The sequence below is a fragment of the Schistocerca cancellata genome, chromosome 11 (assembly GCF_023864275.1).
Source record: "Schistocerca cancellata isolate TAMUIC-IGC-003103 chromosome 11, iqSchCanc2.1, whole genome shotgun sequence".
NCBI lineage: Eukaryota > Metazoa > Arthropoda > Insecta > Orthoptera > Acrididae > Schistocerca > Schistocerca cancellata.
The window spans coordinates 57782362-57805386 of NC_064636.1; the positions used below are offsets into that span (position 1 = coordinate 57782362).

Below are 23025 nucleotides of genomic sequence, written 5' to 3' on the forward strand. Positions count from 1 at the left end.
GACACGTCAAGTTGCAGACAAGCACAATTAACTGACAGACTCACATAGCTTTCAGCCACAGCCTTCATCAGAAAAAACACACACACACACACACACACACACACACAAAATCGCCAAATGCATTCCAGTCCGAAAAGCTGGAGTTGGCGGTCATGTGGACATGAGGTGTCTGTCTCTCTCTCTCTCTCTCTCTCTCTCTCTCTCTCTCTCTCTCTCTCTCTCTCTCTCTCTCTACTGATCATGGCCAAAAGCTATTATATGTGAGTGTCTTAATCGTGCCTGTCTGCAACTTGATGTGTCTTCTACACAGTAAGCAGTATCTGTCTTTTCCTACATTGCTAATATTTTAAAAAAGTTTAAGACAAAGCTCTACAGCAGAGAGCTACTACTTTTAAATCATATATCTTATATGTCGATTAGTTGAATGAGACGCACGTGTACTAGACAGAGTCAATGACGCCCACAATGGATACAGATAATGTGATTCTACGTGAGCACGCTTCACTAAACTTATTTGTAAACATTTCCTGTAATTATTTTATTGTAACAATACCATATCTATTCTACACACAATGTCATAATATTGTACAACACCTTCTCAAGAAGACAGTTATAAAACTGTCAAAACTACAGTCAAAATTTAATAAACTTGCAGTTTGCAACTGGTTAGCTGATATTTTCAATCTGCTGAAACTGTTGTATGCACAGTTGCTGAAGCGCAGCCATATTCAAAAAGTTTTAAAATTTGCAGCTTGTGTACTAAAAATTCATCAGGCCTGTCCATTTGCAAACACTGCCCAAAAAAAAACTTTTTCTAGAATAAGGCACAATGGTGTGAGCACAACACAAATACTTTAAGTCTTTCAGTGTCCATTTTCTGCCACTGTTAAGTAATTTGTAGCAATTAATACACCACAGTACAGGCAAGAATTTAGTGAGAAAACAGAAATAGCAAATTAGATATGTTAACAACACACAAAAGAAAGGAAAAAGTGCGACTCAATCTATTACCACAAGAGCGAAAGCAGAACAGTCAGAAATTAGCCACATTTCACTTGCATTTACATTAAAGTTTGTACATAAATTCTTTTGGACCAAAAATTGACATCTGCAAACGAACATAATGTAACATAGCAGGTCATTTGCTAATGATGTCTCAATAACAAAGGCGAAAAGCATCTGGATGATTAAGTATATTCATTTCCAGCATCCAAACACATTTGACACAAATATTTTCTGTCAGTCGGAGAAAAACTAATTTACATTACAAACCTCTTTTTTTTTTTTTTTTTGCATCTTTTAAAAACATTGATAGACCTGTTCTCTAATATGCCACGACAGGGGGTAAGAAGATACCTACAGCAATTTTCCTTTCATTTATCGTCACATTCGAATCAATATCGGCATTTCCTCAAACAAAGAGGTCACTTTCACATTGTAAATAGTCTGCAAACTCTTCAATAATTAATTATTTTACCAGCTTAAGAACCATCCCTGATTCTTGTAACTAAAGGTGTGAATGGCCACAACAAGAATTACAGCCAACAGTTACCAGCCAAAGAGTGTGAATTTTTTCACTAATATTGCAGCAAAAAGCTTCCTGCAACGCAGACGCTGTATCTTCCTCCTGGTAATGTTGAGCTCCGCACCTCCAGACACCTGCAAGCTATGCCAGCTCTGCAAAAGGACACACCTCTCTCACGGCACTGTGAGACTCGGCAAACACCGCTGTCACTCGTCTACCTGCGAAATAAAAGGGATCCTAATTCAAGAAATTAAACAAGTTGCAGCATAACATGTAGTACATAATTCAAACACTAACTGTGCAAACTATTCAATAGCATAAATTACAAGTGGTTCAGAATGTCTTAAAACGTAGATTAAACAAACATCACAGGTATCTTTCACTTGATGTTATCAGAGCATATAGTGATGCTCTACAATGCTCCTACAATGATTCACGTACAACATTCTAATGTGTAATCTCTCTATTGAGCATCTGATGCAACATTTTCTCTGATGCACCACACCTATATGTATCTCATTCTATTTCACAGTTGTTCCGATTGCAGTAAACTGTACTGCTTGCAGTAAACATAAAATAAAAGTCTTACTGTGCTGCAGAAATTGCACTGCAAATGAGTTGAGGCAAGGAAACACAGAATAATATGGACAATTATATTTTAAGTTCCTGAAAAATCTAATCTCTGGTTTCCACACAGCCAGATTAGGCCAATCAGTGCCAAATAATATGTAATCAAGACAATAATTTGGTGAAGGACATCTTTATGTAAACTATGAGATGTACTTCAAAATCATTATTTTCCAGACTGCTGTTAGGGAATACAGCCAATCAACAGTGACATCTGATACAGAGGACAAACAAACGAATATATCCACATCGGCGTCAATAACAACGAACGTGCTGTATATACTGATGTAGAGATATAAGATTACTTGCATTCTGTGCACTCCATCAACTGACACGAGTATCACGTATAAAATCTTTCTGTTTAAACCGTGCCCACAAGACCAGTTGAGAACTATTAGCTATCTTACCTCTACGGTACACGCATCACTGTCTTTACACACTGTTACTGTGAAACATAGCCACACTTACGAAATGTCACATTTATCAAATAAGTACAAGCTGCAAAGCACGAACCCTACAAGATGTTCCCAGGACAAGAATTGTGTCTTTTTTTAACACTATACATATTCTACACAGAATTCTCAAACGCCATTTTCCTTACGTGAAGATGAAGCTCATATTATTCTGTCTTTTGAATGAACACAAAGGTTCACTGATCATTCTTACATATTTCATTAAATTATTGTTAAAATCAAACAATGGAAAATCCAGGATGGAATAATTATAATATTATGACAAGGATGGACTGCAACCCACCATATAGTGGAGACGTTGAGTCACAGAGAGGCACAACCTTTCGACCAAAAAGGTCTTCATCAGAATTAAACTGCTGCATGACAGAAGCAGGGGTAAGGAGTCTGGGCAGGGAAGGGGAGGGGCTGGCTAGAGGGAGAGCAGAGTAGGAGGGGGACGGGGGGGGGGGGGGGGGGGGGGGGGAGGTACACTGCTACTTGCGGGACCATACACGTTCGAGGTTGAGAGAGAGGGTACATCTACATCTACATCTACTTCTACATTTATACTCCGCAAGCCACCCAACGGTGTGTGGCGGAGGGCACTTTACATGCCACCGTCATTACCTCCCTTTTCTGTTCCAGTCGCGTATCGTTCACGGGAAGAACGACAGTCTGAAAGCCTCCGTGCGCGCTCGAATCTCTCTAATTTTACATTCGTGATCTCCTCGGGAGGTATAAGTAGGGGGAAGCAATATATTCGATACCTCATCCAGAAACGCACCCTCTCGAAACCTGGACAGCAAGCTACACCGCCATGCAGAGTACCTCTCTTGCAGAGTCTGCCACTCGAGTTTGTTAAACATCTCCGTAACGCTATCACGGTTACCAAATAACCCTGTGACAAAATGCGCCGCTCTTCTTTGGATCTTCTCTATCTCCTCCGTCAACCCGATCTGGTACGGATCCCACACTGATGAGCAATACTCAAGTATAGGTTGAACGAGTGTTTTGTAAGCCACCTCCTTTGTTGATGGACTACATTTTCTAAGGAGTCTCCCAACGAATCTCAACCTGGTACCCGCCTTACCAACAATTAATTTTATGTGATCACTCCACTTCAAATCGTTCCGCACGCATACTCCCAGATATTTTACACAAGTAACTGCTACCAGTGTTTGTTCCGCTATCATATAATCATACAATAATGTATCCTTCTTTCTATGTATTCGCAATACATTACATTTGTCTATGTTAAGGGTCAGTTGCCACTCCCTGCACCAAGTGCCTATCCTCTGCAGATCTTCCTGCATTTCGCTGCAATTTTCTAATGCTGCAACTTCTCTGTATACTACAACATCATCCGCGAAAAGCCGCACGGACCTTCCGACACTATCTACTAGGTCATTTATATATATTGTGAAAAGCAATGGTCCCATAACACTTCCCTGTGGCACGCCAGAGGTTACTTTAACGTCTGTAGACGTCTCTCCACTGATGACAACATGCTGTGTTCTGTTTGCTAAAAACTCTTCAATCCAGCCACACAGCTAGGTGCAGTCATAACGTTAAGACAGAAGACAGGGAGGACGAGGGCAGCAGTGGAAAACGAGAGGAGTAAAACGATTGTTGTGGATATGTTCGTGGGACAGGAGGCTGTGTAGTGGGAGCAGTGATGGGGATAGGTGTGTGAAGGTAGTTAATGAAGGTCGAGGCCTGGGGGGTATTGCTGGGAGAGTTCCCACCTGTGAAATTCAGGAAAGCCGGTGTCGGTAGGGAGGATACGGGTGGCACAGGCTGTGAAGCAGTCATTAAAATGAAGAACTCTGTACCGGGTAGCACGCTCGGCAACTGGGCGGTGCAGCCATTTATCGGCTACAGTTTGTCAGCGGTAATTTGTGCTAACAGACAGCTCGTCGGTTGTCGTGCCCGCACAGAACACGGCACGGTGGTCGCAGCTCAGTTTGTAGATCGCACGACCAGCCCTGCCTCTGACAGGATAGGTGATGTTAGTGACCAGACTTGAGTACGTGTTATGTCCCTTCGTCGGGCCACGGAGGAGCATTCCCCTCACAACTCAGTAGCTGACTGTAGCAACCAAATCATATTCTCTACCAGAGTTTCAACTACCTCTCATCATACCCTGAAATGAGGAATGTTCTGCTCATTCTCCTTCCCATCCCTCCCAAAGTGGTACTCTGCCACCGACTAAAACTAATGGCAATCGAATCTCAATGTAGACAAGTGTAATGTGCTGCGAATACGTAGAAAGAAAGATCCCATATCATTTAGCTACAATATAGCAGGTCAGCAACTGGAAGCAGTTAATTCCATAAATTATCTGGGAGTACGCATTAGGGGTGATTTAAAATGGAATTATCATATAAAGTTGATCGTCGGTGAAGCAGATGCCAGACTGAGATTCATTGGAAGAATCCTAAGAAAATGCAATCCAAAAACAAAGGAAGTAGGTTACAGTACACTTGTTCGCCAACTGCTCAAATACTGCTCAGCAGTGTGGGATCCGTACCAGATAGGGTCGATAGAAGAGATAGAGAAGATCCAACGGAGAGCAGCCCGGTTCATTACAGGATCATTTAGTAATCGCGAAAGCATTACGGAGATGATAGATAAACTCCAGCAGAAGACTCTGCAGGAGAGACGCTCAGCAGCTCGGTACGGGCTTTTGTCGAAGTTTCGAGAACATACCTTCGCCGAGGAGTCGAGCAGTATATTGCTCCCTGCTACATATATCTCGCGAAGAGACCACGAGGATAAAATCAGAGAGATTAGAGCCCACACAGAAGCATACCGACAATCCTTCTTTCCACGAACAATACGAGACTGGAACAGAAGGGAGAACCTATAGAGGTACTCAAGGTACCCTCCGCCACACACCGTCACATGGCTTGCAGAGTATGGATGTAGATGTAGATGTAGATATACTCATCCGACACTTCTCTGCCCCTGCTCCTGAACACTTGCCTCGTGGCTAATGTCGCTGAAATACACCCAAATGTAGAACCTGTCCCATTTGTGCGCCCACCTGAACCTACTCCAGTCCGGTCACAAGCATCATGTATCCCATCAAAGGCAGGGCTACTCGTAAAGGTAGTCGCACGAGGTACAAGCTGAGCAGCTACCACTGTACTACGTTCTACGTGGACACGACAATCGACAAGCTGTCTGTGCGCACGAAAGCCCACAGATAAACTGTGGCCGAGAAACGGCTGCACCACCCAGCTGCTCGGCAATCTGCCCGACGTGAATTTCTTCATTTCAATGAGTGCTTCACAGCGTCCTATCAAAACCATTTTCCTGAGTAGTGCAGGTAGGACTCTCCCTGCAAGATATCCTATGTTCCCGTAAACCCCTGACCTCAACCTTCATTAGTCATCATCCCCTATCTTGTTCCCACTCCACAGCTTTCTATTCCACAAGTGCATCCAGTCTTTTACTTCTGTCCTTTTCTGGTCTCCTCTCTCCCTCTCACCCCCTCCACCCCCCTCTGACCTCATGGCTACAGCTAGCTGCCCTATACTCCACCCCCCCCCCCCTCCGTCACCCCTGTATGCTCCCACAAGCAGCACTTCACCAACCCCCACTCTTACCCTGCTACCCCTTTCCTTTCGTGCCCCAGCTTCCTCCTCACCCCCTTCACGCAGACTGTTCCCATCACGCGCTGCTGCTCACATTCTGGCCTCGGCAGCAACAGACTGTGGCGATGTGCGCCTAAAAAGTGTGTGTGTGTGTGTGTGTGTGTGTGTGTGTGTGTGTGTGTGTGTGTGTGTGTGTGTGTTCCAATTCCGATGAAGGCCTTGTTGGCTGATGTATTTGATGTTTGATAGTCTTTTTGTTGTGCCTATTTGCAAGCCAATACTTCCACTCTATATGGTGACTACCAATCTATCCTTTTCATCCTACTTAAATTGTTGTTGTTAGATATATTCACTGACCAAGACATTATATTCTGTGGTATGTATAATCTTTGGAGATGGTGAAGTTGCATTTTTCTGTTGTTGCATTTCACAGTTATGGAAGGTTTTTTCCTTTACTGCAAGCAACAGTGTAAAATTTCCTTCAGTTGTCTATACAAATTTTTAACATAATTTCAAACAATGCAAGTGTCAGAAAGCCACTATGACAACAACTTGCAAAAAGTTTTACCAGCACATGAAACAGGACATCAGTCTTCTGGAGAGCAGATCAAATGTCGGGACTCCGACTGTAGGGTAACGTCAAAGTGAAATGAAAGTTGAAGTACAAAATCTGACTGCAAAGAACATACAGATGTCGAACTTAGATGTGAGAGAGCAGATATTGCCCGGCCAAATAAGTGCGCAGTGTAACGTGCTGCTTCCCAAGAGAGAAGGCGTGCCGGTCCCCGGCACGAATCTGTCTGGCAGATAAGTGTCGAGGTCCGGTGTGCCGGCCAGCCTGTCGACGGTTTTTAGGCAGTTTTCCATCTGCCTCGGCAAATGCGGGCCGGTTCCCCTTATGCCGCCTCAGTTACATTATGTCGGCACGAATACTGTCTCCAAGTACACGTACACCACAATTACTCTACCACGTAAACATTTGGGTTACACTCGTCTGATACGAGTCGTTCCCAGGGGGAGGAGGGGTCCACTGGTGGCCCAACCGCACAATAACCCTGGGTTCGGTGTGGGGAGGCGATGAGGTGGGTGGACTGCTGTGGGGTCGTGAACCACTGAGGGCTGAGACGGGACGAAGCCTCTCCATCGTTTCTAGATCCCCAGTTCAATACATAATACACACAATACACAAGCAGATATTACATTCCCGGCAAGTTTCACATAATCGACACACTGCACAGAGAGAAAACTATAGAAACTGGTCACCAACCTATTCGTAAACTAGTTTTCAAAACTACAATTCCGATGCAACTTGGGACAATGACAATCCTCATTGTTAATCCTTCTGACTCGTAGCAGTAACCCACATATTTTTAATGCAAAAACCATGAAAATCTGAATATGGATCGTGGAAAGTGGAAAATTTAAGTTATGAATGGAATGAAAATGAAATCAAGGGAATGTACAGCAGATGGAGGGAGACAGTTCTCTCTGTAAGCCCACCTTTATACAAGACGGTTGCGGACCTCAGCTGTTCCATATAAAACATCAAATCAAAACACCTTCGCCGGGGTGGCCGAGCGGTTCTAGGCGCTTCAGTCTGGAACCGTGCGACCGCTACAGTCGCAGGTTCGGATCCTGCATCGGGCATGGATGTGTGTGATGTCCTTAGGTTTAAGTAGTTCTAAGTTCTACGGGACTGATGACCTCAGAAGTCCCATAGTGCTCAGAGGCAAAACACCTTCAGATGTCCAAATTTCCAGTTTTATTTTATTTGCACTACCAGTTACAGCATTACATTACACCATCTATAGGCCCCCTGACCGACGTGTAGGAGAAACTCACCTCTTAACACGGTCGAGCCAAGCTGGCAGCAAGAGACAGTAGCGCACAAAGGGGTGGCTGGAGGGGCAACATAACTGGCGATGCGCCAGTAAACGGACTTCATTCATCCAGTATTTGAGAATGAGAGCACTTGGCTACTTCCGGCACACTTTACACACAATTCCCAATCGTTATGCAGCTGTTTCTCACTGATACCCCACACAAAATGATCAGAGGAAAAAAAAGTTTATCACTTACAACATTTATTCTGTTCTTGCAGAAAAACTGCAGTGCTGAGCATATTGTTCCAATTTATTATTTCTTTACAACAAACTATTCATAACACAGTTTGCGCACAGTATCCATTCATATCACTAAATTTACCTGCAAAACTATGTCACAGTAAAACACACAGCAAAAGATATAGCATCATACACATCTACACCTATATTCTGCAAACAACCTGAAATGCACTGTACCAGCTATTCGGGTTTTTCCCGTTCTACTCAAATATGGACTGTGGGAGGAATGATTGATTGAATGCTTCTGTGTATACTGTAATAATTCTAATCTTGTCCTCATGATCCCTACAAGAGTGATATGTAGTAGTAATTCCTATAGTCGTCATTTAAAGACAGTTCTTGTCCTCTGTTAGTAGACATTCTTGGGATACTTTATGTCCACCCTCACGAGTCTGCCAGTTCAGTTTCTTCTGCACCATTGTAACACACTCTCAGAGGTCAAACAAACCTGTGGCCACTTGTTCTGCCCTTCTCTGTATACGTTCAATATCCCTCACACTCTAGCAGTATTCTACAACTGATGGCAGAGACTGCCACCCGGCCCAGATTTCGTAAACATCGATTGTACGAAACTTTTCTCACTCGACATTCTGAAAGCTTTGGATCGACGGGATCAGTTAGGTGCAGTATTTCTCAATTTCCGAAAAGCATTCGACTCGGTACCACATCTTCGCTTATTGTGTAAAGTTCAATCGTATGGGGTAACGAGTGAAATTTGTGACTGGATTGAAGACTTTTTGGTAACGATCTTTGGTGAAGAGTTATCGTCGTAAGAAGTAAACGTAAGTACAGGTGTGCCCCAGGGAACTGTCTCGGGAGCCTCGCCGTTCGTATTGTATATTAATGACCCCGCAGTCAACGTTAATAGTAACGTCAGAGTTTTCGCAAATGATTCAGTTATCTATAGTGAAGTACTGTCTGAAAGAAACTGAATTAATATTAATCCAGATTCTGAAAAAAATTTCAAAGTGGTATAAAGATAGGCAACTTGCTTTAAATGTTCAGAAATGTAAAATTGTGCACTTCACAAAACGAAAAAACATAGTATCCTATGACTATAATATCAACGAGTCACTGTTGGAATTGGCCAACTCGCACACACGTGCTTTAACACACTGTAGAAACATGAAATGTAATGATGACATAGGCTCAGTCTTCGGTAAAGCAGGTGCTAGACTTCGGTTTATTGGAAGAGTACTGGGGAAGTGTCATCAGTCTATAAAGGATACTGCTTACGCATCATCCGTGTGACCGATTCTAGAACACTGCTCAACTGTACCTGTATCTAATAGAACTAACAGGGGATAATGAATGTATACAGTGAAGGGCAGATCACAGGTTTGTATGACTCGTGGGAGAGTGTAACAGTGATGCTGAACAAACTGAACTGGCAGACTCTTTAAGACAGATGTAAATTAGTCTGTGAAAGTCTACTAACAAAGTTTCAAGAAACGGCCTTAATTAGGAATCTTGAGGACAAGACTAGAATAATCACAGCAAGCACAGTGACATTCAAACTATCATTGACGCTGTGCTCCATAAGCGAACGGAACAGTAAGAAACCCTAGTAACAGGTGTAATAGGATGTACCCTCTTTCACGCATTTCGCGGAAGTTTTCAGAGTATGAATGTATGTTGGCTGAATGAAAAGTAATGCCTCCACCTTCATTAATTGGGTTTGGGTGGGAATATTTTAATAAATCAAATGCAGAAATAATCCTTAGAACGTGATCTTTAATTACCAATATTCACTTTTTCACATAATCACCAGCTAAGTGGATCAATTTCTGCCAATGATGAACACGTTTTCTGAAGCTGTCACGAAAGAAGTCTACACCATTTCCGCAACCACAGTCTCACAGTTCTCTCAACAGCTTCATCAGAAGCATAATGGTGTCCCTGATGATCGTCTTTCATTATCGGGAACAGAAGGAAGTCGCACGGTGCTAAATCTGGATTGTACGGAGGATGCCGTAGAGTGGTGAGATTCTGCTGTGGTGGCATGTGAAGTGTCTGGTTTGGCATTATCATGCTGCAGGAAAACCATTTCCCTCTTCCTTTCGAACCCTTGTTAGCTGTCGTTTCAAAGTTTGCAGCATTGTGATGTAACACTCTGAATTTATTGTTGTTCCGCAATTGAGGAAATCAACACAGATAACACCATCTGCATCCCAGACCACAGTGGCCACGATTTCTCCAGCCGAGGGCTGCGTCCTGATCCCCCCTCCCCGGGGCAAGCTTTGTGTCGATATTCCGTAGACTGACATTTCGTCTCTGGGTCATAATGGCGTACCCACATTTCATCTCCTGTCACAACTGAATGGAGAAAGCTGTCACCTTCATTCTCATAACACGAGAAGAGTTCCTCGCATATTTAAAGTCCGTGAGCTTTCATTTCAGGAGTCAGCATCCGGGGTACCCACTGTGCACAGATCTTCCGATAGCCGACCTAGGCAATAATGTGACGCACACGTTCTTGTGAAATGCTGATTGTGATTGCAATTTCTCTCCGAGTGATATGTAGATCGTCCTGAATCGATCTGTCAACATTTTGCTGTGAAACACCCAGTGGTTGCTCTCACAGAACGTCCAACTCTTTGTTTGTCACGCAGATCAGATGTTTCCACCTCAACATTTTTAAACTTACTCGCCCAACAATGCACAGTACTCACATCAACACAATCACCCATAAATGAGGTGACGAATCTCCTTTGGGGTGACACCTTCTGCTGCCAAGAATTCAATGACTGCACATTGCTTAAATCGCATTGACCGACCGTCTGCGCAGGGTTCCATACTTTACACTGTAACCACCCAACAGTTCAATGCTAAGGCTTCCTGCCAATTGGAGATGTAAAGAGGCAATGGAACAAGCCAGTACCTGCTGCATACCACTGCTGCCAACTGTTGAAGAGTTACGAAGGTGGTGGCATTACTTTTCAGTCAACCCTCGTAGATGCAGATGATCACAGATCCTCCAAACGTCCTCCTGCATCTCACTACAAGCTTCTGGCATTGCAACCACACTGTCTGCAAAAAAGCACCATGAAGCTCCCAGCATATTATACTAATTAACTTCTGTATACTGTAAACAGAAATGACCCTGTAACATTTCCTCACAGAAATCGAGACCAAAGAGTACAACAGCAATTGGTATTATGTCACAGGAACAAAAGAGGAAAAAATTCACCAAATTCAATCTCCAGATTGCAACCTGGAGACTGAATTTGGACAGTTATAAGTAACGCTCACACGCAGTCCCTAATGACGAATATGTCTAGCTTTGATATACGAGGGCAGTTCAATAAGTAATGCAACACATTTTTTTTCTCGGCCAATTTTGGTTGAAAAAACCGGAAATTTCTTGTGGAATATTTTCAAACATTCCTGCTTCGTCTCGTATAGTTTCATTGACTTCCGACAGGTGGCAGCGCTGTACGGAGCTGTTAAAATGGCGTCTGTAACGGATGTACGTTGCAAACAACGGGCAGTGATAGAGTTTCTTTTGGCGGAAAACCAGGGCATCTCAGATATTCATAGGCGCTTGCAGAATGTCTACGGTGATCTGGCAGTGGACAAAAGCACGGTGAGTCGTTGGGCAAAGCGTGTGTCATCATCGCCGCAAGGTCAAGCAAGCCTGTCTGATCTCCCGCGTGTGGGCCGGCTGTCCACAGCTGTGACTCCTGCAATGGCGGAGCATGCGAGATGATCGACGGATCACCATCAAACAACTCAGTGTTCAACTTGACATCTCTGTTGGTAGTGCTGTCACAATTGTTCACCAGTTGGGATATTCAAAGGTTTGTTCCCGCTGGGTCCCTCGTTGTCTAACCGAACACCATAAAGAGCACAGGAGAACCATCTGTGCGGAATTGCTTGCTCGTCATGTGGCTGAGGGTGACAATTTCTTGTCAAAGATTGTTACAGGCGATGAAACATGGGTTCATCACTTCGAACCTGAAACAAAACGGCAATCAATGGAGTGGCACCACACCCACTCCCCTACCAAGAAAAAGTTTAAAGCCATATCCTCAGCCGGTAAAGTCATGGTTACAGTCTTCTGGGACACTGAAGGGGTTATTCTGTTCGATGTCCTTCCCCATGGTCAAACGATCAACTCTGAAGTGGATTGTGCTACTCTTCAGAAATTGAAGAAACGACTTCAGCGTGTTCGTAGCCACAAAAATCTGAACGAACTTCTCCTTCTTCATGACAACGCAAGACCTCACACAAGTCTTCGCACCCGAGAGGAGCTCACAAAACTTCAGTGGACTGTTCCTCATGCACCCTACAGCCCCGATCTCGCACCGTCGGATTTCCATATGTTTGGCCCAATGAAGGACGCAATCCGTGGGAGGCACTACGCGGATGACGAAGAAGTTATTGATGCAGTATGACGTTGGCTCCGACATCGACCAGTGGGATGGTACCGTTCAGGCATACAGGCCCTCATTTCAAGGTGGCGTAAGGCCATAGCATTGAATGGAGATTACGTTGAAAAATAGTGTTGTATAGCTAAAAGATTGGAGAATAACCTGGTGTATTTCAATGCTGAATAAAACAACCCCTGTTTCAGAAAAAAAATGTGTTGCATTACTTATTGAACTGCCCTCGTATAAGAGAGGAAGCCGAATTGTCATTTTAAAGAGAACTGTCAATTTACACTGAGCACATGTAATGTCGTAACTTTCTGTATACAAACACTGTATGAAGAGTTAGTATTCTAAATGATGGGTGAAAATCTTGTAAGAAAAATGCTTCCCATTATCTGGTAGGAAGTTGAAGATATAGATAAGCACTTTCAAATTTTCAGCACCGATACATTTGCATCATAGACGTAGTCATTCATCTCAAGAACGATACAGTTTGACAGAATATCAATTCAAGAGATACTTATAAGCTCAAAATTTAAGTGTATTGTAGATTGTAACGTTAACTAGTAAACAGTGTCCACATATGAAACACCACACTTTATGTCCTAGATTTCATCATGTTAACCCTCTCACTACTACAGAACAGTTAACTCGTCATGCTTTGCTGCTATGCAGGTGCTGAGGACAGGCTAAAAGTTGCCCCTGGTTTTTCCAACAACTGCTACTGACGTGTTTAGGCATCCTGTTCCACTGACCTCTCACTGATCTGTACAACTTACTTCCATTTCTCAGTAAATAAAGAAGTTTCAAGTGTTTATCATATGACGTATGTACCTCTTTGTGTGCTACATTTGTAAAAACCTTGTTATGATGTTTCGAATCGTTTATAACATATGATGGCTGTTACAGCCACACGATTCCCAAAGGGCAGGGATGGAAATGGGTTCATTGCACACAACCGTCCAGCACATATCAAAACCAATAACTCAAAAATGAAATGAAATATCATTCGGCTCTCAATGCAAATAAAATTTCAACACACTGCAATGTACGAGCTAAAATCAACGGTATGCAAAGTTACCTTTTGTAAAATTTTGCGCAATATTTTACTCAATTTGATGCAGTACAGTAATTATGATAAATAACAAAAAGAAATTCAGTCCTTTTTCGAGCAAAGATATCAGACTGTAAGATGTGCAAAAATTAATTTCCTTTCGCTGAACGTTTTCTTACAAGTATTTCATAGCACTCAAAACGCCACCTCTCAGTACAGGTAGCAGAGTTCAGTGAGCAAATACACCGACAACAAAGCTGCGGCAGAACAGAATGTAAAGCTCATATCTGTAACAGCGAAACAGGTTAGAACAACATACTGACCCTATCTTCTACAAAGTCCTGAATCCAATCACACATCTGGCCCCGCACTCTGTAAGCTCTTATTTTGTTTACTAAATGACACTGGGAATATGTATCGAAGGTAAGTCTCTCTGCTAGAGCCGTGCTGCTGCACCGTTTGCTGACCCACTTCCAAATCGTTTATGTTGTAACCAGGCTCCCCCCAAAACTCTTTCTGTAACAAACCAAACTAATTTTAGTATTACATGTAGTACATGATGTTCATGTACCAAAATTACAGCAACTTGAATTTTTTTTTTTTTTTTTTTTTTTTTTTTTTTTTTTTTTTTTTTTTTACGTCAAACTGAGCAGGATTTTTCCCTTAATCCTCCAGACATCCGTAACATATTTGATTTCATTCAGAATTATAGTTAAGTAAATGTGAAACTCCATTCCAATAATATCACGAAGAGAATAGACTGCTGCTCACCATACAGAGGATGCATTGAGTGCTAGGCAGCCACAATAAAAGGACTGCAATACATATAAGGTTTCGAAGTAGAAAAACACACACACACACACACACACACACACACACACACACACAGAGAGAGAGAGAGAGAGAGAGAGAGAGAGAGAGAGAGAGAGAGAGAGAATGGTCATGTGTTTGTGAATTGTTCTTGTGCTAAAGCATGTGTGTTTTCCTATTTCAGAAGAAGGCCTTTTAGTCGAAAGCTTAAATGTATAGCAATCTTTTCAGTATGCCCATCTGCATTTCAATGTCTCCTCCATATGGTGAGTAGCAATCTATCCTGTTCATAATATTATTGTTATTGTTATTCTGATATGGAATTTCCATTGTTTGATCAAATCCCATTCCACTACCTGACGGGCTACAATTTATCAATATGGAATGTGAGATGTGATGAAATTATTATGACCCTGCAAAGCAAATTCATTACCAGGGTGTATATGCGGACAAGAAAAAATATATTTACATATTTCTTGGTTAAAAATAACTTTCCCTGGGTGAAAGTATACTTTTTCAATGCTAAGTGACAATATACTTTCCATCAGAGCTGTAAAACTTGTCAGTTCTTTCAATGGTAAAGGTTTTATACATTGGTGTAGAAGGTGTAGAATTTCCCTGCACCACTCAAGGGGGGGGAAAAAACGCATTTGGGAAAGATTTCTGAGGCGCAGCAACTGCATATTTTGTATTTTCAAAGTATAAATACGAATTCCACCAAATACTGCACAGCAGCTTCCAACACACTGAAATCTAGAATGTGATTCGCTTTTGTCAGCCAGTCACAGTTCACGTAACGTGATCTTGCCAGCCAATGACAGCAGATTTTCCAAGCACCGTACACGTGATCTAGTCAGCCAGTAGCGACATCACTGTGAAGTAGCATGAGGCACTAATTGGAAAAGTTAATGCTTTAAATTAATATGCATACAGTATAGCTACAAGAAAAGGTAAGCTTGCACATATAATATTGGTGGTCTGAATTTTTTGCCACTGGAAGGAGGAGTGATTGACATAGCACAGTGATAAGAGACGGGAGCCTCATATAGACAACAGCGGTTAAAATCCACACAACACCATCCACACTCAAGTTTTCTGGGCTTCTCCTGCAGCACTTCATGCAAATGTGGAGAAGGAGTGGAGGCGGGGGGGATTTCCTATGAAAATAACGAGGTTCATTTCCTTTGTCATACTTCCAGCAATCTCAACTCTTACTCCATCTCTACAGACCTCATAGTCAATGGGAGGTTGAACCAAAATCTTTATTTTGTTTGAAAAAGAGGGTAAATTAGTGTCATATTTTGATAAATCAGATTGTTTTACATTGAGCTAACTCAAAGCTCCATTTAAAACAGATGAGATATTTTCAAGAACTATTGGGTTGGCGCAGAAGTCTGTAGTGTTTTTTCATAAATTTTATAAACACGACAGATACACACAACAGACACTTTAGTCGTATATAAAATATTCTCCTTCACTATTTACAACAGTCTGCCAACGCTTGCATAACTTTTCAATTCCGCACCTGTAGAAATAGTGTGGTTTTGAGGAGGAGAACTCGTCGAGCCACGTTCGGAGCTCACTTTCATATGGAAAGAAAGTTCCTTGAAGGTTGTTCGATACAGAGCGGAAAGGGTGAAAATTTGAGGGCGCAAGATCACGTGAATAAGGTGAGTGCATAACAGCTTCCCAACCCAACTTCTGCATAGTGTATTTTGTCACTCTAGGAGAATGCAAGTGGGGGTTATCGTGGAGTAGCATAACTTCACGGAGTCTTCCTAGTAATTGTTGTCATACTGCGTCTGCAATATGTCTCTGACGCTGACAATAAGCGCCAACAATCGGCGAAGCAATTCGTAGTACACCACACTGTCACTGTTCCTCGACATGCCTAGCAGTATCTTTTGTGAATGTGAACAGGTCTTTGTTCGGGAGTTGCTGTTCTAGTTTCATCCATTTCTTTTTTTTCCTTATGTTAGCATGAAGACACCCTTTCTTGTTACCAGTCACAGTACAGGACAGTGCTGTTCGTGAGGATGACGAGCAAGCAAGCAAGCAACCGTTGATTTCAGTGATTTTGGCTTAGAGCATGCAGTACCCATACACCCAATTTTTGAACCTTCCCCATTGCATGCAAATGATGCACAATGGTGGAATGATCACAGTTCATCACATTTGCCAACCCTGAAGTAAACTGGCGTGGATCACTGTAGATTAATGGGTTTAAATTATATTCATCTAACCCAAAGGCCTTTCCGAACGTGAAAAGGCACTAATGTCAAAACTACAGTACTTAAAACAGAAAAACTATCTCCTTGCCGGGCTATGTCCGACAGCATAATCCCTGTAAGCAGCGCAAATGTTTCTGGCTGCCACCGCTGCTGTCATCCCTCAAACAGAAGAGTATATCGGAAATGTTCCAATTTCTTCACTTGGCACTCCACTTTCTAGTGTCCACTCACTACCTCCAAAGGAGAAACTGACAATATGTTGTTGTTGTTGTTGTTGTTGTTCTCTTCAGTCCCGAGACTGGTTTGATGCAGCTCTCCATGCTACTCTATCCTGTGCAAGCTTCTTCATCTCCCAGTACCTACTGCAGCCAACATCCTTCTGAATCTGCTTAGTGTATTCATCTCTTGGTCTCCCTCTTCAATTTTTACCCTCCACGCTGCCCTCTAATGCTAAATTTGTGATCCCTTGATGCCTCAGGACATGTCCTACCAACCGATCCCTTCTTCTAATCAAGTTGTGCCACAAACTCCTGTTCTCCCCAATTCTATTCAATACCTCCTCATTAGTTGTGTGATCTACCCATCTAATCTTCAGCATTCTTCTGTAGCACCACATTTCAAAAGCTACTATTCTCTTCTCGTCCAAACTATTTATCGTCCACGTTTCACTTCCATACATGGTTACACTCCATATAAATACTTTCAGCAACGACTTCCTGACATTTAAATCTATACTCGATGTTAACAAATTTCTCTTCTTCAGAAACGCTTTCCTTGCCATTGCCAGTCTACATTTTATATCTTCTCTACTTCGACCAAAATCAGTTATTTTGCTCCCCAAATAGCAAAACTCCTTTACTACTTTAAGTGTCTCATTTCCTAATCTAATACCCTCAGCATCACCCGACTTCATTCGACTACATTCCATTATCCTCGTTTTGCTTTTGTTGATGTTCATCTTATATCCTCCTTTCAAGACACTGTCAATTCCGTTCAACTGCTCTTCCAAGTCCTTTGCTGTCTCAGAAAGAATTACAATGTCATCGGCGAACCTCAACGTTTTTATTTCTTCTCCATGGACTTTAATACCTACTCCAAATTTGTCTTTTGTTTCCTTTACTGCTTGCTCAATATACAGATTGAATAACATCGGGGATAGGCTTCAACCCTGTCTCACTCCCTTCCCAACCACTGCTTCCCTTTCATACCCCTTGACTCTTATAACTGCCATCTGGTTTCTGTACAAATTGTAAACAGCCATTCGCTCCCTGTATTTTACCCCTGCCACCTTCAGAATTTGAGTTGCTGTGGATACAGCAGCAACTATATCATCAAAATTATTCATTAGTTCAAAAACTGTAATATGGGCCACAAGAAAAATTGCAGAAAGTTCAATCGTTCAAAATTGCGACAAAAATGAAGCCACACTCACAAACGTACATCACTGAAGAAAATGCATAAAGCCATTTAGTTACCACCATATAAACGTACGAGTGGTGGTGGTAGTGCCACTAAAAGGACGCAAATCAGGTTCGCTTTAAGTACACACTGTAACGGTCGTGAGCACCAGTTACGTTTGAGGTCGGATGGAGTGAACTGACGTTAGTCAAGAATACCTTTAAGGTGACAAGGACACCATTATCGACACCTCCCTCAGTTCGAATGAGGTCGTGTATTAGGGATACGAGAAGCCGTACGGTCCTTCTCAGAAGCCGGATGTCACTCTTGCGACACAGCAAAAGATTTGGCAGGAACGCTGCCACTGTACAACTGCTGGCAGCAGTGGTCACGAGAATGTACAGTCGCAAAAAGACTGAGCTCCAGGTGGCCACGTGGCACTACCTAGAGGGAAGACGGTCATGTTTGGCATCGCGCTCTGGCACATAATACTGCGTCTCCAGCAGCAATTTCAGCAGCTGTCAGTACCTCAGTGACACGACAAACTGTTACAAATCCATTATTTCGAGGACAGTTTTGAGACAGGTGCCCTGCACGCGAGCGTAGCACTGACCCCACACCGCCAGCACTTGAGAATTCAGTATTGACAAGTGAGAACTCATTGAAGGGCAAGATGGTGTTCTGTCGAGTTTTCTGACGAGAGCTGGTTCTGCTTCGGTGCCAGTAATGGACGTGTGTCAGTTAGGGGGAGGCCAGTTGAGGATCTGGTCTACATGCAAGACACATTGGACCTACCGTATTTACTCGAATCTAAGCCGCACTTTTTTCCGGTTTTTGTACTCAAAAAAACCGCCTGCGGTTTAGAATCGAGTGCAAAGTAAGCGGGAGTTGTGAAAAATGTTGGTAGGTGCCGCCACAACTAACTTCTGCCGTCGAATATATGTACAGACATGCTACACAGACATGCTTTGCAGGCTCGAAGATAAATACTCGCGTCAAAACCTCTGCATCAGTAAATAAATTTAAAAAAAGGTGGAAAACGAGATTTTTTTCTCCGCCCCGAGTTTCGACCACTGCATTTTCGTACATATCCAACGAAGTAAATACGAATTCCGTATCGTTCATCTTCGAATGTAGCAGCATTTCAATGTACTACAAAAGTCCGACTCGCAAGACTGTTTGGGATGTTTGTCAATATGGCCAACTCTACATTATGAATTTTTGCCTACCTGTGAGAAGAGATGGTTGCTAATAGGAACTTTTATGAATTGTGAATCACATGCAGTAGGCCTATTCTCTTCACCATAATAATAATAATAGGAATGTAAACATTTTGCCATGTATTCTTTTGTGTTTGCTGCGATCTCATTTAAATCCTGTCTGCCTAATAAACTACGAAACTAGAGTGAGACAACAACAAACGCGGAAGAATATAAATACGTCATCATGTTTTTATTTGCATTATTCTTATGCCTAATAGTGATACAGTCAGAAATGAAGCACGGCAATTGACTAGATTTTTAAATCTAAGATGACTAATTTCTGTGCAGAATCTAATGTACTAAAGAGGCGTCTGCAAAGATTTTCAAACGGAGAAAAATTTTCGATAAACTCTCGTTCAGAACATCTTCTATCATACGCAATCTATTATTTGGTTTTTGTTCATCATTATCAAAGAAAGCAGCAGAGAAAGTAACACCTACAACAAAGATTACGGCACTTATCAGATCAAAGAAAAATAAGCAATCCACTGAAACCAGACAAAGCACGTCAAAAAGGAAGGGTAACCGTATAAATACGGATGGAGCGCCTGACGCATAGCAAAGGTTAACTGGTAAAGCTTAACTGCTAACCTTACGACTCGAACCAAACTACTGTAGCTGTATCGCCATTCATTCGACCTAAATTGTGTCTCATATTACAATGGACCAACTTTGTTTCGATTTTAGAGATGCAGCCTAAAACGTTTCTCTCCCCTTGAATTTCGAGTCTCAGATTTCAGGTGCGACTTAGATTCGGGAAAATTTCTTTTCCTTGACTTCGAGTCTCATTTTTCAGGTGCGGCTTAGATTCGAGTAAATACGGTACACCTGGAGTTACGGTCTGGAGTGCAATTTAGTGAGAGAGCAGGAGCACCCTTGTGGTTACCCCACACACCCTGACGGGAAATCTGTACATCAATCTGGTGACTCAACCTGTTGTCTCATCTACAGCTACATCTACGTCTACCTTATTTACTCGAATCTAAGGTGCACTTTTTTTCCAGTTTTTGTAATCCAAAAAACCGCCTGCGGCTTAGAATCGAGTGCAAAGTAAGCAGAAGTTCTGAATTATGTTGGTAGGTGCCGCCACAACTAACTTCTGCTGTCGAATATATGTAGCGCTACACAGGCATGCTTTGCAGGCACAAAGATAAATACTGGCGCCAAAACCTCTGCGTCAGTAAATAAATTTAAAAAAAGGCGGAAGACGAGCTTTTTTCTCCGCCTCGAATTTCGACCACTGCATTTTAATACATTATCCAACGAAGTAAATACAAATTCCTTATTGTTCAACTTCGAATGTAGCAGCTTTTCAATGTACTACGAAAGTCCGACTGGCAAGACTGTTTGCGATGTTTGTCAGTATGGCCAATTCCACATTCTGAATTTTTTCCTACCTGTGAGAAGAGATGGTTGCTAATGGGAACTTTTGTGAATCACATGCAGTATTGTCTTCACCATAAGAATAATACGAATATAAACATTTTGCCATGTATTCTTTCGTGTATGCTGCTATCTCATTTAAATCCTGTCTGGCTAATAAACTACGAAACTAGAGTGAGACAACAGCAAACGCGGAAGTATACACATATCATATCATGTTTATATTAGTATTATTCTTATGCCTAATAGGGATACAGTCAGAAATGAAGCACGGCAATTGACTAGATTTTTGAATCTAAGATGACTCTAATTTCTGTGCAGAAAGTAATGTACTAAAGAGGCGTCTGCAAAGATTTTTAAACGGAGAAAAATTTTCGCTAAACTCTCATTCAGAACATATTCTATCATACGCAGTTTATTACTTGGTTCTTGTTGATCATTAACAAAGAAAGCAGCAGTGTAAATAACAACAAATAGCAGTCTCTTGCCATTGTTTCGCTACTGAGACAATTCCTCTCTTTTTTTTTTATTGTAAGCGGCGGTAGCACGCACAAAAGCAAACCATGCCGCGAGCGGCGACAGGTCGTAAACATTCATTATCAGAATGCGGCAAACAATGCATGACACAGTACAGTAATGCATTTTCAGCTCAGAGTGACGTAAACACCTATAAAAAAGAGAACAGCACTTATCAGATCAAAGAAAAATAAGCAATCAATTCAAACCAGACGAAGCACGTGAAAAACGAAGGGTACTCGTATAAATACGGACGGAGTGCCTGACGCATAGCAATGGTTACCTGGTAAAGCTTAACTGCTAAGCTTACGGCTCGAAGCAAACTACTGTAGCTGTATCGTCATTCGTTCGACCTAAATTGTGTCTCATATTACAATGGAACAACTTTGTTTCGCTTTGGAGGTGCGGCCTAAAACTTCTCTCCCCTTGAATTTCGAGTCTCAAATTTCAGGTGCGGCTTAGATTCGGGAAATTTTTTTTCCTTAATTTCGAGTCTCATTTTTCAGGTACGGCTTAGATTCGAGTGTGGCTTAAATTCGAGTAAATACAGTACATGATTACTCTGCTATTCACAATTAAGTGCCAGGCAGAGGGTTCAATGGACCACCTTCAAGCTGTCTCTCTACCATTCCACTCTCGAACGGCACGCGGGAAAAACGAGCACTTAAATTTTTCTGTGCGAGCCCCGATTTCCCTCATTTTATCGTGATGACCATTTCTCCCTATGTAGGTGGGTGGGAACAGAATGTTTTTGCAATCAGAGGAGAAAACTGGTGATTGAAATTTTGTGAGAAGATCCCATCGCAACGAAAAACGCCTTTGTTTTAATGATTGCCACTCCAACTCCCGTATCATGTCTGTGACACTATTTCTCCTATTTCGCGATAATACAAAACGAGCTGCCCTTCTTTGTACTTTTTCGATGTCATCCGTCAGTCCCACCTGATGCGGATCCCACACCGCACAGCAATACTCCAGAATAGGGTGAACAAGCGTGGTGTAAGCCGTCTCTTTAGTAGACCTGTTGCACCTTCTAAGTGTTCTGCCAATGAATCACAGTCTTTGGTTTGCTCTACCTACAATATTATCTATGTGATAGATAACTATGTGACAACCACTCTCTCTCTCTCTCTCTCTCTCTCTCTCTCTCTCTCTCTCTGAGGATGATTATTCTCTCTGCCATCATTATTGCATAATTTGTAACCTACATAATTTGTAATCTGTGGAAGAACCAAAATAAATACAAAAAACTAACCTTCAAACTTGGTCTTTCTTAGTGGGTGTTACCTTTTAAAGTATATCGAACAAATATGAGCAAGTAAAATTTTATATAATGGCATAAATGGTTGCTGGTGTTCTGGGCCCGAAATTTTTCTGTGGCTGGTCCTCAGTGTTAAGTTCTGAATGAGAGTCTAATGCTCTGCCATTTGAAGAATTCATCACACATTCTCACAGGTAACACAATTCATCATGTGTAAAAGGAAATTTACTTTGAAAGTGACGCTTCTCAAATCACCACTCTCAATAGTCTTCCCAAGACCTGTTAGGAATGTAAACAGTTGTGAAACGAGATCCACAAGAAAGACACATTGCACGCAGTTTGTTGTTTTCTCCATTCGGCACTCCAATTATATTCCTTTCGAAGTACACTGATAATATACCTCCATACATG

General features: G+C 42.1%; 1 long non-coding RNA gene across 1 annotated transcript in view; it reads right to left on the reverse strand.

Annotated features, from left to right (window-relative positions):
* Positions 1 to 1300: 1300 nt before the first annotated feature.
* Positions 1301 to 23025, reverse strand: part of LOC126108859 (uncharacterized) — a 43574-nt gene continuing 21849 nt past the window's right edge. The window contains exon 3 of the long non-coding RNA XR_007523643.1: positions 1301 to 1743. This is a non-coding gene — a long non-coding RNA (uncharacterized LOC126108859). The remainder of the gene's footprint in view (positions 1744 to 23025) is intronic.